Source organism: Pristiophorus japonicus, unplaced genomic scaffold (assembly GCF_044704955.1).
Source record: "Pristiophorus japonicus isolate sPriJap1 unplaced genomic scaffold, sPriJap1.hap1 HAP1_SCAFFOLD_265, whole genome shotgun sequence".
NCBI classification, from domain to species: Eukaryota; Metazoa; Chordata; class Chondrichthyes; family Pristiophoridae; genus Pristiophorus; species Pristiophorus japonicus.
Window position 1 is genome coordinate 150,460 of NW_027252395.1, and position 19,887 is coordinate 170,346.

General features: G+C 41.3%; 1 non-coding gene across 1 annotated transcript; it reads right to left on the reverse strand.

The window, feature by feature from the left end:
• Positions 1-18,506: 18,506 nt before the first annotated feature.
• On the reverse strand, positions 18,507-18,600 carry trnai-uau (transfer RNA isoleucine (anticodon UAU)). The gene is made up of 2 exons: positions 18,563-18,600; positions 18,507-18,542 (listed from the first exon to the last, which is right to left on the reverse strand). It is a non-coding gene; the product is annotated as a tRNA-Ile (tRNA).
• Positions 18,601-19,887: the final 1,287 nt, after the last annotated feature.

Genomic DNA, 19,887 nt, shown 5'->3' on the forward strand with positions numbered 1-19,887 from the left:
TCTAGAACAGAATCAGCGAGAAGTCCAATGCACGAGCATTGCAACACTGAGCACAACATTTTCAGCGAAATGTTCAGGAAAATCCTTGTTTCTATTGGATGTGGCGCAGGAATTATGTGGACATAATCAATGCCTTTATATATCTTCCCTTTGAAATCGAGTGTGTTTCCGGTACATTATTCTTTACATCAAATTTATTGATTAAATGTCAAAACGCCTCCACTCCATTCCATATGTAATTTCAACTTTCATCCTCCGTTACAATATTGTGTGCAAAAGGAAACTAAGTGCTAGAATAAAACAGTGAAATGTAGATTATGTTGTGGGATACATCAATTGTACTTTCGATTCCTGTAGAAATGTCACAAGCAAAACTATCAGCTCTTCTCGGTAAAGCTCGAACTCACAACCTCGGCTTTTCCGGGGCTTGTATTACTATATAGGTACTGTGCCTGATCCGATTCCACCGCTTTAAGTGCATGCAGATGCCGTGTGGTGTTGATGCTCCCATTATGCAGCTGCCTGTTCCACCTGTCTTATAAATCCTCGCCTAAAAATCGCAGGCAAATGGAATTAAGAATTAGTCAGTTAAAAGTGACCGAAACAGAAACAGCTGCAAACAAACGTTGCATTTTATTCATATTTAACAGCAACAATATCCGGTACGTGCGCAACTATGTTGTGGTCAGAGAAAAACTCCCTAAGCTTCCAAAACTCCCGTGGCTTTTCAGTGGTTCTCTTTCAGCTCCACCCTTCCTCCTGCACGCTGCCAGTTTTTAAACCTTGTCTGGGCGAGGGCATTCTGCAGTCTCAAAACCATCTCTGCCGTTTCATTGCTTGATTTCTATGTTTATTAATTATGAAACTCCTTGAGCTACAATGGTAGCCCTTGCGTCAATACATTAAAAAGCGGTTTATTGGAAACAAGTTGAGATCATAGTTTGGTTTTGGACAGAATTGAACCTATATAACTCAAGATGGACTGTTATATTGACAATAAACTATATCTTGTTATAAATGTTGGCTCATTAGTTCCGTAGTGTCAGATGAGGAATTGTTTGATCCCCTCAATTATTACATGTGAGGAACAGGCACGGGTTTTCATTTAGAAATAGCCCACAGATTGCCACTGAGATACCCGTAGTGAGAGAGACAGACAGCACCGTGGTACATGGCGGAATAGACAAATCAAATGGATAAATAGAAAACGGCCTCTGACTCTGAAAAGGACAAACATCACATGCAAAAGCTCGAACTCACAACCTCGGCATTTCCCAGGCCTACACTGCCATATAAGTACCGCGCGCTAACCGATTGTGTCACGGCCTATGCTATCAGAGCAACGCTCATACAGCTGCCTGTTCCAGCTATCTTACAAGCAAGAAGACAAGGAAGAAAAGGAATCATCGAATCAATCAACACAGACTAAAGCTGTTCATCCCACCGTATCTGTGCCGGCTCTCTGCAAGAAGCCTTCAGTTATTGAGACTCCATAGATTTTCGCCATAGACGTGTTTTATTTTTGTGTGTAATGTTTTGTTATTTGCAATGAATTTGGATGTCCTTGGGTGAAATATATAAATATATTTGTGCTTCTATATGTGAGTTGTAAATTAAATTGTGTGGAACCTTGATAATCAAATTGTTTGCGTTCATATCTGTTTTATTATAAATGTATTTGTTTTTATGTCTGTTTTTTTCCTGAATTTATCTCTAAGTATCGCTGTGCTACAATTATATTTACGTTTATTTGCGAGGTGTTTAAAAGTAACATAGATACAAAGATACACACTGAAAATACATTTATAACAAATAAAGATGCTCCACAATACTATTATAAATAACTTTGTTGCATTCAAATATATAAACACTAAAACAAATATACAAACTTTATTTATATCCCACAGAACAAATTGCAACTTGACACAGAGACACCAGAATATATTTAGTGCTATCACTGATCAAAGAACATTTTACTCTCTATGGTGCTCAGCAAATTCTGCTGTGACTGTGTTCCCTCTGCTTGTGCTCGGTGTAAGGGAAAGTTTGGGCGGGCCGTGGTATATCGTTTCCCAAGGCTGGGCTGAAATGTGCTGTCTGAGGCCACATTCAGTGCTATAATTGATATATAATAATCAGCTGTATTTTATGTATAAAGGCATAATAACAACATCTACAGATGTTTCATCCTGGTACACAAATCCACTGCCAAATTAGTTCAAATGCTCACCCGCCCCAGTAGTTAACGTTAGCGCGAGCTCTATTGATGTACAACCCGACAACCCAACCCGGTAACAGGTCCCTCCTGTCCAGATCTGGTCCCAAAGCCCCACGATTCTGCAGCCCGACCTCGTGCACCGTTTATCCAGACACACGTTGTCATTTCTAAATTCAATAGCGCGGTGCACTGGGAATAATTCATAGAATACCTTTGTGATCCTGCTCATTAATTTTATCAATTGCCATTGAAACTCTGACTAAAGGAACTCATCCCCTTGTTTCCTTCTGTCATTGGGTAGCACATAGATCACGGCTGCTCCCCTTCACCTCTCAGAATGTTCTGCACCCACTCAGTGATGTTCTTTACCTGGCAGCAGGGAGGATATACACCACGCATGACTCACGTTTGCCGTTACAGAAAGGTACTGACTTTTGAATCCCCAATGACGTCAACTTATGTTACTTTTTAGTTTCAAAAGCAAAGTACTGCGAATCCTGTAAATCTGAAATGAAATCGGAAAATGTTGGATATACTCAGCCAGTCAGGCAGCATCACTGGAAAGATTTCTGATGACGGGGTTGTGATTAAATTTGATTGACGTGAAGCGTCAACAATGCAATCCAGATACGGTCCGATATTTTAATCCCAAAGCGCCAGTTTGTGGGTTTTGAAACCAATGCGGAACCTAAATTGTTGTTGTTCTGGTAAAGTCGCAACACCACAGGACTGCAATAAAATATCCAAGTCTTTAAGATTAAAATATGTTTTACAATTAATAAAATGAGCCAGTTCCAAAATACATTCAATCTTCAAACGGTTAACTTCCGCCGTTTAATTTCCGCCATGTCTGCCGGGGAAAAACACAGGATTTGGCTGTTTTTTTTAATTGCAGTTCAGTGCTGTTGCGACTAGTTTACTTTGAACATTCTCCTTTTAAACATTCTCACAGAGGCCGCCTGACTGGTTCACGAGTTCTCGGCATCAACGTTTACTCACCCCTGTGACCGCCACCTAGTGGTTAGGATGCAGCGCTCTATCCTCGTCAGCACAGGTTCGATGCCCGTTCTGGGATTTAATCAATTAAAATAAAGCTCATTAAATTAATTTCATAACACTCTGTGAATGAGTAATAATTATTGCAATCACCATGTACAACTTGGCACATTCTGTTTCAAACTGAGGGAAATACATAGCAACAGAGTGCCTGCCAAAATTGAATGAGATTTTGTGCTTTGCGTGTGATGAAATTTCAGCATTTCTCATTTCACAGAGTGTATTTTAAGACTCTGCTTAATAAATGCTCAGTGTTTAATAAATGCTGGTGCAACTGTGATTGGATATTTACTGACTGCACCCGCTCATTTGCAGTGGAATTCTTCCAGTCACACAGCCTTCGTTCAATCGAAAAAAATCTAGATAATGAATCAATTATTTATTTATTTCAAACAAATCAAATTCAATCTTTTAAAAATAAAATTTAAATGTATTTATTTTTTTAAATGTTAAATATATATATATATATTTGTAAATTGGCTTTTTGTCTGGGTTGGTTTTCCGACCCTCAGTCCTTCCTGCCTGTCTATCACCTCTGGTTTCAATGATCGTTTAAGCCATGCGTGTTCCTGACCCCCACGCTCACTCACGCACTGCACAATTGCAATTAGGGATGATAGAAATCTCACTTTATTCTTTTAGAAGGGAACTGCTGTCAGTCAAGGGTCATTCTGCATCTGTGTAAAAGGGATGTGCTTGTAGTCGCGGATCATTCTGTGTCTGTTTAAAAGGGATGGTTGTCATTTCCTGTTCATAATCTGTTCCTTTAAAACGAATTTTCTCATAATCCTGCATCATCCTGTATAGTTTAAAATGAGTGTGATTTGAACTACGATGGATGAATTGTTGAACTGTTGTGTTCCAAGTTACCTGGGATTTGCCTGTGCCGGTGCGCACCCAGATCGACCTGCATCTGTTCAGTTACTCGAAATATGCTCATCTTTTCCTAATCCAATCCTTGATATCGCAGTTGCCCCGAATTTGCTCCCAATAGATACAACAGAACTTTTTGCGGTGATGATCGAGGCTGCGTGACTTAATGGATAGAGCGTCTAACTTCGATTGCAATGGCGACGTTATCAGAGGATTGCGAATTTGAGTCCTGCCGCGATCAATTAGTTCGCTGCGTGAAATTTTATATGCTTTGTTGTGATTCTGCGGAAAAACCAACCATCTCTTCCAGTCACTCAACTGAAATAAATCAAGGCTGCTTGCTTTGAGATTCGAAGGGCACGTTTTCATCATTGTCGATCTGGTTGTACGGGCAGAGCAAGCTGTGAAATGTACTTTCTTGCTCGTTCGTTCTGCTTGCATACAAAAAGCAGGAGATTGAATGGCTGACGCGGTGGTGAATCGGAGACGAGGTGATCGAGAGGTGAAAGCGATGGATTGCTGATCTATTGTACTCAGCACGTATGTGTTCGAATCCCATTCTCGTCGTTATTTTGTTACAGCTTTGACAACCCCCTGATGGTTTTGTTAACCACATCGCCAAATTCCCCTTTTACTGACAAGGATGCTGCGCTTTGCTCATGTCATGTCTCAAATTAATAATATTTTCGTCAAAGGGATTACATTTGTCAGACTGTGGCGAGGGCGTCTCATTGGAATGGTCTCTGAGGGACAGCGCAAGCACGATGGGTCGAATATCTTTTCTCACTACCGTAAGAATCTGAGAGGTACGCTCTCCGCTATTGGCGGCTCGTTGGGCTAGGCATATGATTCTTGCTTTGGGATGGTCACATTTGAATTGTGAGAAGTCCATGTTCCCAATCCCGGCCGAGCATCGCCATCTTTTACTCAAAGTTCCGCTTCTCACAGCGGCCCGACATGTGAGAAAACAGAAATATTTCACATTAAATGTTGGTATTAAGGGGTTATGGGGAGCGGGCAGGGAACTGAGTCCATGATCCGATCAGCAATTATCGTATTAAATAGTCGTGCAGACTCGAGCGGCCATATGGTGTATTGCTGCTCATATTTCATATGTTCTTATGTGCTTATAAATGGGCGGTCCCTTATTCTAAGGCGCTGACCCCTAGTTTTAGTTTCCCCTATTAGTGCAAATATGCGCTCTGCATTCACCTTGTCAAGCGTCCTCATTATCTTATAAGTTTCGATAAGATTACCTCTCATTATTCTGAACTCCAGTCTGGATAGCCCCAAACTACTTCACCTATCTTCATAAGTCAATCCCCCTCATCAACTGAGTGAACCTTCTCTGAACAGTCTCCAAGTATATCCTTCCTTAAATACGGAGACTAAAACTGTACGCAGTACTCCAGGTGTGGCCTCAGTAATACCCGGAACAATTGTAGCAGGTCTAATTTGCTTTTATAAACCATCTCACTTGCAATAAACGCACATTCCATTTGCCTTCCTGATCAATTGCTGTACCTGCATACTAATTTTTATCGTTCAAGCACAACGACCCCCAGGTGTCCCTTTACTGCCGCACTTTGCAACTTTTCTCCATTTAAATTTAATTTGCTTTTCTATTCTTTCTGCCACAGTTGATAACGTCACATTGTCACACATTATATTGGAACTGACAAACTGTTGGCCACTCACTTAGCCTGTCTATATCCCGTTGCAGTTTTTTTTTTCTGTGCTGCTCAGAATTTGCTTTCCTACCCATCTTTGTATCATCAGCAAACTTAGCTCCTTTACACTCGGTCCTGTAATGCAAATCGTTAATATAGAGTGCAAATAATTGAGGTCCGAGCACTGATACCTGCTTGAACCCACTAGTCACAGTTTGCCAAATGGAAAATTACACATTTATCCCGATGCTCTGTTTTCTATTTTTTAGCAAAGCCTCTATCGATGCGAATATTTTACTCCCAACCCCGTGAGCTGTTATCTTGTGCAGTAACCTATTATGTGGCACATTATAGAATGCCTTCTGGAAATGCAAATACACCATATCGACTGGTGTCCGCTTATCCTCTCCTTACATCCTCAAAAACTCCAGAACATTTGTTAAACATGATTTCCTTTTCATGAATCCATGCTGATTCTGCTTGATTGAATCATGCTTTTCCAAATGTCCCGCTACTGCTTCCTTAATAATGGACTCCAGCATTTTCGCAACGGCAGATGTAAGGGTAACTGATCTATAATTTCCTGTTTTTTGCTTGTCTCGTTTTTAAGGTGCGTTACATTTGCCGTTTCCCAATTCGCTCTAACCGCCTCCGAATCCAGAGAATTTTGATAAATTATAACAAATGCATCCATTACCTCTGCAGCCACTTCTCTTAGGATCCTCGGATGAAACCCATCAGGTCCAGGGGACTTGTCTGCCTTTAATGCAATTATTTTACTAGCATTACTTCGTTCGTGATAGTGATAGTATTAAGTTCACCCCTGCCTATATCCGCTTGATTATCCACTATTGGGTTGTTTTTAGTGTCGTCTACTGTAAAGACCAATACAAAATATTTGTTCAACGTCTCTGCCATTTCCCTGTTCTCCAATATTAATTCCCCAGTGTCATCCTCCAGTGGACCAACATTTAAATTAGCCATTCCTTTCATTTTTATGAATTTGTAGAAATTCTTACTATCTGTTTTTATATTTCCTAATGGTTTACTTTCATTATCTATCTTCCCTCTTTAATCATTTTTTTAATAATTCTCTGCTGGCTTAAAAAAAATCCCCAATCCGCTGCTCTCGTCTCCCACTTGGCCGCATGTATACCTTTGATTTAAATGTGATACCCTCCATTATTTCGTTAGTTAGACACGGATGGTTATCCCTTTCCTTCTTATTGGGTAAATTTTTGTTCCGAGTTATAAACTATCTCCTTAAATGTCTGCACTGCTCATCAACCATCCCACACCTTAGGCTACTTTCACAGTCTACTTTATCCACCTCTGCCATCATACCTTTGTAGTCCCCTTCATTTAAGCTGAGGACACTGGTTGGAGAACCAAATTTCTCTCCCTCCAACTGAATTTGAAATTCAACCATATTGTGGTGGCTCAATCCTATACGATCTTTTAATACGAGATCATTTATTAATCCTGTCTCATTATACAGTACTAGAGCTAAGATAGCCTGCTCCCGAGTTGCGGTAGCATGTACAGTAGAAATAAACTATCCCGGATACACTCTATGAACGCCTCCTCAAGTCTACCTTGACCAATTAATTTTATCCATAAATATGACGATTAAATGCCCCGATGATTATTGCCGTTCTTTTTTTACAAGCCTCCATTATTTCTTGATTTATACTCCGTCCAACCGTGTAGCTACTGGTAGGGGGCCTATAGACTACGCCCAACAGCGGCTTTTTCCCGTTATTGTTTCTTATCTCCACCAAAACTGATTCAACCACTTGATCCTCTCGTTTCTCACCAACACTGATCCCATCTTTTATTAACAGTGTTACCCCACCTGCTTTTCCTTTTTGTCTGTCCTTCCGAAATGTCAAATACCCCTGAATATTTATTTCCAGTCCTGATCACCTTGCAACCACGTCTCTGTAATGTTTTTCAGATCATACTCATTTTTATCTATTTGTTCCGTCACTCATCTGTTTTGTTACGAATGCTACGTGCATTTAGAAAAAATGCTTTTTAATTTTTTTTTTTACCCTTTTTTCCTGCTTGTTTCCTCTATCATACAAACTCACTTTCGACCTTTTTGCTTTTTAATTCCAACTCTACTCCCCTCCCTATTGAATCTATTCTAAGGTTCCCAACCCCCTGCCAAACTAGTTTAAACATTCACCAACAGCACGAGCAACCACCGCCTCCTGCCGGCCCGCCGCAATGCGAGGTTATTAGTCCCGGCTCTGTTGAGGGGCAACCCGTCCGACTTGTACAGGCCCCAACTCCGCGAAAATCAGTCCAAATGTCTCAGGAAACTAAAGCCCATCCTCCTGCACTATCTCTCCAGCCATGCATTCACGTGCTCTATCCTCCTATTACTCTACTCACTAGTTCTTGGCACCTGGAGTATTCTGGAGATTACTACCTTTCAATACCTGCTTTTTACCCTCTCGCGTAGCTCCCCAAACTCAGCCTGCAGGACCTCAGCCCTCCTTCTACCTATGTCATTGGTAACAATATGGACAATGACCGCTGACTGATCACCCTTCTCCATCAGAATGCCCTGCAGCCGCTCGGTGACAACCTTGCCCCCAGGAAGGCAAAATATTATTCTGGTGTCACATCTGCGGTGGCAGAAACGCCAGTCTGCTCCCCTGATTATTGAAGCACCTATCATTAAGCTATTCCTTTCATCTCCCTCCTCCCCTGTGCAGGATTTGTATCTGGCTGCACTCGCCAGAGGCACTATCTCCACATCGGTAGTCAGAAGATAATATCTGTTGGCGAGCGAGATGGACTCGGGGGCTCGTGCACTACCTGCCTCGTCCTCCTATTCTGTCTGCTGATCACTCTCTCCCTCTCCACCTGCACGCTCTTAGGTTGTGGGGTGACCACTTCTCGAAGTGAAGTGGGTAACTATTTGATAGCGAACAGTTTGCCGAGCTCTGGGGAAAGAGTCTCATTCCATGCTTCTGTGATGCTACAATCCTCTCTCTCAGTGAGCTTGTGTTTTCACCTTTAATCGTCAGTTCATGGATTTAATTCCCGGCCGTGCCACCAGGGATTTTCTTACATTTAGTGTGCTGGTTCTTTTTTTCTCTCTCTATCATTCATTCTATTTCTCTCTGACTCTAACTTTCTTTCCGTGTGTCATTCTCGCTTTATGTCTACTTCAGTTGCAGTCAATTTATGTACGGTATTCTCATTGGGGATCTGTTTATCTGTCCAAATATGGTTTTTCTCTCTGTCACTCTCTCCATCGCTCCCCACTTCAGTTTATTCCATACCTTATGGGTTATCCCTTAAGCGCTGGTTCAGTCTGCACTTGCTGATACTGATTGGTTGACGTGCATTTTAACATTATTCATTCAAATATGTTCAGTGTTGACGGGAAGATTACATGTTCTGTGCGTTAAAGCAAGGGGCTTTCTTGTCTAGTTACGGACGGTCAGTTCAATGCGTTATTTGCCTATGTGCTGTGCTTTTGCGGTTCAACTTTTCACCGACCACAGTTAAAAACAAGGCATATATGCTCCCACGTTTGCAGAGTATGCAGGCGTGTAGTTTGCTCTGCGCTGAAAACTAAATTTTCAGTCTGCAAGCGATTTGCCGAATTTCCAAGCACTGCATTGCAGCGTGCCCATGACCAGGATGGCCGAAATGTTAATGCGATGGAATTAAAATCCAACTGATGTGTCTCTGCTTCTGGTAGATGTTCAAACAACTGGTTTGACAATTAGACGTAATGCTTGTTTGTTATGAAAGCGTGGAAGCGGTCTATAATCTCTGCAAATAATATATTTGTAATTCACCCGTCAAGACAACATTTCTTTATTTATAATAGGTGTTCTGCCAATTGACTGAACATAGGAACAGGATTAGGCCATTCCGCCCTTTGTGCCTATTCGCCATTCTGTTAATTCTTAGCTGAGCTCGATCTTAACTCCATCCATCTGCATAGGCTCCACATCATTTTAACGAGTGTCTAGCAAAAACATTTAATCTAAAATTAACATTTTTAATTGAGCTAGTATATCCTGTCTTTGGTAGAAGATAAATCCATCACCCTTTGCGTGAAGAAATTTTCCGAACGTCTCTATCGAATGTACTGCCTCTGATTTTAACATTGTCGTAAACTCACCCACGAACAGTAAAAAAAAGCTTGATCTCTATATATCTGATTCATTCGTTTCAAAACCTAAAAAATCTCAATCAAACCACCACTTAACCTTTTATATTCCAGGGAGTACAGACCTAGTTAATGTAATCTCTCCTCATAATTTAACCCGAGGCATCCTGGTAACATTCTGGTGACTATGAACTGTACACATTCCATTCCCACCTATCATTTCTAAGGGGCCGTGCCCATAAGTGGACTAGATATAATGTCTTTCTAGATATAGCAGAGGGCTCAACAAACAGCGGGCACATATTTATAGTAATTGGAGAAGATATACAGGAGATGTGATGGGAAATTTCCACAGGCAGATAATTGTGGTTGTCGAAAACGAACTGCCTGAAAGAGTGGTAGAGGCAGAAATCGTAAGCACATTAAAAAAGTATTTGGATGTGCATCTGAAGGGCCGTAACGTGCAGGGTTATGGACCTAGAGCTCGAAAGTGGGATTAGCCTGGAAAACGGTGGCGCGGACAGGATGGGCCGAAATTGCCTCCTTCTGTGCTGTAAACTTCTATGAATCTATTATATTCTATAACTTAGTTTACTCCAGATATAATCTAACTACATCTCTGTACAGTTGAAGAAAACCTTACATTGCATTATAGTCTAACCCCTAGTTATAAAGCCTAACATGCCATTAGTTGTTTCGAATATATTTGTAACTTGCTACTACATTTTAGCGGGATGGGCACTTGGACTGAAAACCACTTTGGAACTCCATCCCTCCGAGCTGTGCTCCATTTAATTAGTACTCGGACCTAATCTATGTGATCTAAAATGGATGACCACACAATTACCTTTCAGGAAACTATCTTCCACTGAGTCGTCCATTCATTTAATCTATCAATATATCTTTATAAATACACGGTAGCATCTTCAATAATTACTATATCACCAATATTTGCATCATCGGCAAACTAGGATATATGGCTGCCTGTTATGCCTTCTTAATCTTTAAGAAATATAGAATGAAACAATTTTTTTTACACTGACATTTTAAAACGTGCCATACTTTGAAGCCCTTGTAGGGTCTGTCGGAAGAGGAGGTAGGAGTAAGATTTCGGGTTGATGACCCATCTGATCCTACAAATATACATCATGCATCTGTGCGCTGTTTTCAAACAGTAAAAGCACGGGCTTGCATCCCCGTCGCATCTTTCAGAAACATAGGATGATCCATTTGCTCGCCGTTGCTAAGTTTGAGCTCCGACAGGACGACCAGCCTCCAGACATCATTACAGCCTTAGTCCAAATATGGACAAACGTGATTAATTCTAAACTGAGGCGAGAGTGATTGTCCTAGACATCAAAGCAGCTTTTGACCCAATGTTTCATCAAGGAGGGTTCCAACGTTGAAGTCATTGCGGGGTTAATCTCCACTGCTGGAGACATACCTAGCAGAAAAGAAGATGTTTGTTGTCGTTCGACGCCAATGATCTCAGCTCAGGATATCGCTGCAGGAGTTCATCATCACCTGCTTCATCAATGACCTGCCCACCATCATAAGTTCAGAAGTGGGCACGATCGTTGAAGATTGATTTTTCCAACTCGAGTCTCAACTCCGCAGATAATGAAACAGGAAATATATCGCCTTTCCTTTATTTTCGCTTGGAAATACTTCTCCAACAGCACATTGGTAGTACCATCACCTCGATGACTGGACCATAGAGCCATAGAAATTTACAGCACAGAAGGAAAATATTTAGCCCATCGCGTCCTTGCTGGTGGACAAAGCACTATCCTGCCAAATCCAATTTCGAGCTTGGACCATAGCCATCAAGTGCATATCCAAGTACTGCAGTGGTTCACGAAGTTTGTTCATCACTACCTTCTCAAACGCAATTTGTGTTGGGCAATAAATGTCAGCCTTGCTAGTTACGCCCACATCCACTGAATTAATATTTTATTAAAACATGCTTTACAATAAAAGAAGTAATTCTTCAAGTGTAGTCACTGGATGTACTGGAGGGCAAAACTGCAGCCAATTACCACACAGCAAGATTCCATCGATGGTGGGATGCAGTTATGTGCAGGACACAAAAGAGCATTCCCCACCTCTTAGAATCAGAGAATCGTAGAAGTTTGCTTCAGAGAAGGAGAACATTCGGCCCATCCTGTCTCCGCCAATCGAAAGAGCTATCCAGCCTAATCGCACTTCCCAGCTCCTGATCTGTAGCGTTGCAGATTTGGGCAATTCAATCCATATACAAGTACTGATTAAATGTGATGAGGGATTGTGTCTCCGCCAACTTTTCAGTCAGTGAGTTTCAGACCCAAATTCATTCTGGGCGAAAACATTTCTCCTCGACTCTCGTGGAATCCTTTTATAAATTACTTTAAATCTAGGCACCTGATTATTGACCTCTCTACTCAGGGTATATGTGTTTCTAATGCAAACTATCTCGGCCCCGCATAATTTTATACACCTCAATTATGTCACCCATTATTCTCATCTGTTCCGAAGAAAACAACTCCAATCTTTCCCCAGAACGAAATCTATCCAGTCCTGGGAACATCCAGAAGACAATAGAGGAAACAGATGGAAGTGGAGAAGAATTGTTTGTTTTTAAGCTGTGAGTTGTTGTGATCTGTAATGCACTGCCTGAAAGGGTGGTGAATTATAGAATCATCGATGCATAGAATTGTTACAGCACGGATGAACTCTATTTGGCCAGTCGAGCCCGTGCTGACTCTCAGCTAGTCTCACACTCATGTCATTTCCCCGTAGCTCTGCAGATTCAATTGTAACCCTCAAAATGGAATTGGATAAATGCTTGAAGGGGCACATTTTGCAGGGCGTTGTGGAAAGATCTGGGACTAATTTGATAGCTCGTTCAAGAGTACGATGGTCCAAGTACTGTCCATTGGTAATGTATGATTTTATGAAATGTTTTCTGATAGTTTCATATAAATGGCGCTAGTAATTTGCCGGTTCCACAGTCCCACTTCATTTATTTGTACATGCGTATATACTATTCCAACCGTGTTGAAATGAAGTGGGATTCGGTAGCAATGCGATGCAGGTCACATAGCTTATCAGGGCGCAGTGGCCAAGTGGTAAAGCGTCGGTCTCGTAAACCAAAAAACATGGGTTCAACCTCCACCTGCATTTATCGAGATTTTATCACGTTAAATGTGATATTCTAAAGCTTTTTCCTTTTTAACTATCAAAACACTTCACAATTTTGAACTTATTTCATAAATCGCCTCTTAACGTTTTGTATTCTAAGGAGAAAAATCCCAGCTTCTCCATTCTCTTCGTGTAAATGAGGTCCCCAACTCTGGCAGTATTCTTGTAAATCTATTCTGCACCCTCTCCAAGGGCTTGACTTCTTCCATGAAGCGTGTTGCCCAGAACTGAACACAATATTCCAGCTAAGACCTCATAAGAGCTTTTTAATTGTTTGGCATAACTTCCTTGTTTTTATACTCTATTCTTCTATTAACAAAGGAAAAGTCCTCATGTCTTCCAGATCCTCCCCCGTCTATTAAATTGTACGATTTAGAGCTGGTTAATACAATACAGGGAGAGTATTTTGACCAGTTTCAGGACCATTGATCTCCAGACGCAGATGCTTAAAAGGGGATTTTAATTTTCATGTATAAATCTGGCCCCGCTAAAATTGTATCACGAATTCATATTGTCTCTCCTCATCCTCCTAAAATGTATCACTTCACAATTATCAGCGTTAACTTACATCTGCTATGTGTCTGTTCATTTCACCAGTTAGTGATTTTCATACTCCCTCTTTGTAGCACTTACTATCTGTTTTGTGACACTTTGCTTTTTTTGTAGCTTTCCCTTTCACCAGGATCTGTGCTAATTTTTGCATTTGTGTACGTTTTTACTTTTAGTTTAATGTGGGCCCTTACCTCTTTAGTCGTCCATGCCTGTTTTTTTTGGCCCCTCAGGGGTATACACTGATTCTGTATCACTTTTAATTATTTTTAACACCTCCTCTCGTTTTACCCATTAACAGATTTTCCAAGTTTATTCTGGACAGTCTCTGTCTCAGCCCCTTGAAGTCGGTCTTACCGAAATCTAGAATGGTAGTAGCTGTTTCGCGTTTCTCCCTGTGCAACGTTACGTTGAAGTCGATCATGTTTTGATCGCTATTAAATACATTTTCACTTACGCTTAGGCTGTTGAATAAATCCGGCTTGTTACTCATTACTAAATGTAAATTGAGATGCCCCTTGTTCGTTCTGGAACATATTGTTGTAGCACTAGCCCGGACACACTCAAGAAATTCACACTTTTCTAACAGGTGCTCGTCCGAATATCCCAATATATATGAACATTTAAATCCGCTATGAAAACCATACTTTCTTGAATACACGCTTGTCTAATGTCTATATTTATATATTCTAGTACTTCACAACTGCGACTAGGGGGCCGATACACAACTCCCACTATTGTCTCAACTCCTTTCCTATCTCTTAATTCTACCCATAAAGTCTCCACGTCCGGCTTACTTGTAATTCGATCCTCGCTTAGAACTGAATCATAGAATCATAGTTATTTACAGCACGGAAGAAGGATATTTCGGCCCATTCGCTCAACGCCGGCCAACAAAGAGCGATCCAGAGGAATCCCATGTTCCAGCTTTTGGTCCGTAGCCCTGTAGGTTATTGCACTTCAAGTGCATATCCAAGCGCGCTTTAAATGCGCCGAGGTTTTCTGCCTCTACCATCCTTTCAGGCAGTGAGTTCCAGACTCCCAACTTGCTCTGAGTGAAGCCATTACCCTTTAATTCCCCTCTAAACTTGCACCAACGACTTTAAATCTATCTCCCCTTGTTGTTGACCATTCTGCTCTGAAAGATAGGTCCTTCCTGTCCACTCTCTCTCGGCCCCTCATAATTTTGAACACATCAATAATGTTTCGCCTCAGCTCCCTCTGTTCTAATGAAAATAAACCCAGCCTATCGAATCATTATTCATAGCTAAAATTCTCTAGTCCATGCAACATCATCGTAAATCTCTTTTGCACCCTCTCTACTTCAATTGCATCTTTCATGTAATGATGTGTACGCAGTACTCTAGCTGTGGCCCAAATAATGTTTTATATAACTTAAGCATAACTTCACTGCTATTGTACAATATACCTCGGCTAATAAAGGTAAGTATGCCGCATGCCTTCTCACCGAGCACGTTTTCTTTGCATCCTGAAACAGGGAGCCAATGATGAAATAACACAACAACAACAACTTGCATTTATGTAGCGCATTTAATATAGTTAGACGTCACAGGGTGCTCCACAACAGCTTAAACCAAATCAAATAATGCTGACACCGAGCCACATAAAAGAGAAATTACGGCAGATGGCAAAAAACTTGGTCACAGAGATAGGTTTTAAGGAGCATTAATCTTGACATCTTTTTGAAAGACTGTAAGCCCGGAATATTAATCAGTGTTATTTCGTCTAGGTCTGAAATTTGTGAGAAGTTGGCTTTTGAAGTGGACTCATGGGTGTCGAATTCATTATATCATATCGGATATTAATTGGAAAAACAGGCTTTTCGGCCCAACCTGTCAATATCGCCGTTTGAGGTCCACTGGAGCATCCTCCCCTCTTTCCGCATCCAGCACCATCAGCATAGCCCTGCATTCAGTTCTCCCTCATATATTTATCTAACAGCTCCTTACATGCATCTATAATATTTGATTCAACCACTTTGGTGGTAGCGAGTTCTACATTCTTACCACTCTCTGGCTAAAGAAGATTCTTCTTCATTCCCAATTTGATTTGTTGCTGATTTTTCTTATATTGATGGTCTCTAGTAATACTCTTCCCCACAAGTGAAAACACTCTGTATCTACTCTGTCAAACATTTCAAGATATTAAAGGGCTCTATTAGGTAACCCCTCAGACGCCTCGTTTCATTACAAAATAAATTGAGCCTGTCGATTCTTTCCTGATAGTATACCATCTTCTCCACACCCTATCCAGTGCCTCGCTATCTTCTTTTTAATATGGCGACCAGCATTGCATTCAGTACGCCTAATGTGGTCTAACTTTAGAGAGTTCTGCATTTGGTCGGTTTTGAAACCGGCGTGTCCAGCTGCTTATTTAAAAGGGGCCCGAATCTCATCATTTGAGGAGACATTTCACAGCCATCCTGTAGCAACTAAAGACCGTTTGCTTACAGAAGCTGATTGTACATTTTCAATATTGTCGATCTGGGTGCACGGGCAGGACACGTCGTGAAGGGGACATTTTGCAGCGTATTTCTGTACGGATGCAAAAAGCCTGAAATGGAATAGCCGAGTTGCGCTAGATGGCAGACGAGAGGTTAAGGCGATGGACTGCGAATCGATTGAGCTCATTTACGTTGTTAATCGTTTGTTGTTGATAAACCTTCAAAGCATTTGACTGAATATGACATAAATTATGCTTTGAATCCATATCTCATCAAAATTCTAATTTCCTGAAAACATCGTTTATCCATTAAGCAGCGCGCTCACTGACTAAGTCACGGTGATTTATTATATTTCCTTGATATGCCAACTGAATGTACTGACTGGAGGAATTGTATTAACTCCACGTGATCGGCTCGGCTCATCCTTGGGGAGATTTGCGAGTGGTGCGAGCACATTCTGCAGCAAAAACTGCAACTGAGTCATTAATCGTCTTTAAGGAAGGGGAAAGGCCCCCTACACGTCATGCTATACACGTGGGCACAGTTCAATCCAACTCTCATCATGCTTAATCCCCTATTCGCGGGACTAGAGAACCATTTTCAAAAATAAGGCTCATGGTCTGCTCAGCAGAAAGTCAATGTTCTGCATGTTCTTTCAGTCAGCTTTCCAACTGGACACAGGCAACCAATTGCCGTGCGAGCAATGCTGACTATTCTAAGTCAACAATATTGGATGTGTTTACAAAACTAATTTTGAATATGTAACCTGTATTATCAAATAAGAATTTTCAGCATGAATAGCTCTTTATTGTCGTCTGTCTCGGCATTCTCATAATGAACACTCTACCTTAAGCCAACCGTAATTGGTGCTGCTTTACTTCACTGCGAGCGCGAAGGGACATATCTGTGAAGATATTTGCCCCGAATGAACACTATTCCTGTGCTATTGTCCACATCTTTCTTTACCCATTTCAACTCTTGTAGCAGGTTTGATCAGCCCAGGCCGTCCATTGAAGCCTGATAACTCAATCAGCGAAAAGCAGAGAAATCCAAGAGACAGAGACAGGTAGACACAGAAAGATGCATGCGAAGACAATATCAGAAAAGGTCATTGCATCATGAGGGGAAATTCTTTTGCTCTCTTGAAATGTTGTAAAGCATAAAAGATAATTGGGCGACGGTATAAACGTGACTCGCTCCCTGGCGGATTTCTCAGGCTCTTAGATAGGGAAATGCAGCCCGCAACGAGAGCTCTTATTTGTTCGAGCACTGAATGGAGCTTTAAACAGTGTAGTGGCGAGCAGGAAAACTTGAGTGGATTTCAGACCCATAACAATAAACCATACGGCTATCGCAGGCAATTGCGATTTGCTGCAAACTTTCACTTTCCAGCCTCGGAACCAGCCAACCCTGACCTGCAGGGCTATGTGGAAAGGACGGGGGAGTGGGACTAGCTGAGAGCTGGGACACTCTCGATGGAACGAATGACCTCCTGCTGTGCGGTAATAATTCTATTAGTTTACAATTGGACTTTAATAGGACTGGAATCGACAAGTTTGAATGTTTCTGTAGAATATAATCAGCGAGAAGTCCAATGCACGAGCCATTGCAACACTGAGCACAACATTTTTCGCGAAATGTTCAGGAACATCCTTGTTTCTGTTGGAGGTGGTGCAGGAATTATGTGGAGATAACCAATACGTTTACATATCTTCTCTTTGAAATCGAGTGTGTTTTCGGCACATTATTCTTTACATCAGCGTTTCTGATTAAATGATTATGCTGTGGTCACAGGAAAAACTCCCGAAGCTTCCGAAACTCCCGTGGCTTTTCTGTGGCTCTGTTTCCTCTCTTCCCTTCCTCCAGCACGCTGCCAGTTTGTAATCTTGTTTTAAATGTTGCTCTGAGCGAGGGCATTCCACAGTCTCAGAACCCTTCCGTTTCATTGCTTGATTTCTATGTTTATTAATTATGAAATTCCTTGAGCTACAATGGCAGCGCTTGCGACAATACATTAAAAAGCGGATTTTTGGAAACACGTTGGTTTTGCACAGAATTGAACCTATATCACTCAGGATTGACTGTTAAATTTACAATAAACTGTATATTGTTATAAATGTTGGCTCATTAGTTCCGTCGTGTTAGATGAGGTATAGTTTGATCCCCGCATTTTTTACATGTGGGGAACAGACACGGGTATTCATTGAGAAATAGCCCACAGATTGCCACTGAGATAACAGGAGTGAGAGAGACAGACAGCACCGTGATACATGGTGGAATAGACGAGACAGATGGATAAATAGAAAACGGCATCAGAGTCTGCAATGTACAAACATCACACGCAAAATCATCGGCTGCTCTAGGTGAGGCTCGAACTCACAACCTCGGCATTTCCCGGGCCTGCACTGTCATATAAGTACCGCGCGCTAACCGATTGCGCCACTAGAGCGCCATGCCCTGTGGTTTCAGTGCTCCCTTCATAGAGCTGCCTGTTCCATCTGTCTTACAAACAGGATGACAAAGATTCATCGAATCATTCAACACAGAAGGAAGCTGTTCATCCCATCGTGTCAGTGCCGACTCTCTGCAAGAAGCCTTCAGTTATTGCGACTCCATACATTTTCGCCATAGACGTGTTTTATTTTCGTGTGCAATCCATTTTGTTATTTGCAATGAATTTGAATGTCCTTGCGGGAAATGTATAAATATATCTGTGCATCTATCTGTGATTTGTAAATTAAATAGTGTGGAACCTTGATAATCACATTATTTGAGTTCATATCTTTGATTTTATAAATGTACTTGTTTTATGTCTGTTTTCTTTATGAATTTGTCTCTAAGTATCGCTGTGCTATAATTGTATTTACGTTTATTTGCGAGGTGTTTAAAAGTAATATGGATACAAAGGTATGCACAGAAAATAAATTTATAACAAATGCAGATGCTCCACAATATTATTATAAATAACTTTGTTGCATTCAAATATATAAACACTAAAACAGATATACAAAATATATTTATATCCCACAGAACAAATTGCAACAGAGACACCAAAATATACTTAGAGCGATCACTAATCATAGAACATTTTACTCTCTACGGTCCTCAGCAAATTCTGGTGTGCCTGTGTTTCCTGTGCTTGTGCTCGGTGTAAGGGAAGGGTTGGCCGAGCCGTGGTATATCGTTTCCCAAGGATGGGCGGAAATGTGGTGTCTGAGGCCACGTTCACTGCTATAGTTGATATATAATAATCATCTGGACTTGTGTATAAAGGCATAATTACAACATCTACAGATGTTTCATCCTGGTACACAAATCCACTGCCAAATTAGTTCAATCCCTCACCCGCCCCAGTAGTTAACCTTCCCGCGAGCTCTATTGATGTACAACCCGACGTACAGTAACATGCCACTCCTGCGCCAGAACTGGTCCCAATGCCCCCGGATTCTGGAGCACAACCTCGTGCACCGTTTATCCAGACACACGTTGCCATTTCTAAATTCAATTGCGCGGTGCACTGGAAATAATCCATAGAATACCTTTGTGGTTCTGCTCATTAATTTCCTCTATTGCACTTGAAACTCTGACTAAAGGAACTCATCCCCTTCTTTCCTTCTGTCAATGGTTAGCACATAGATCACGGCTGCTCCCATTCACCTCTCAGAATGTTCTGCACCCACTAAGTGATGTTCTTTACCTGGCATCAGGGAGGATGCACACCACGCATGACTCACGT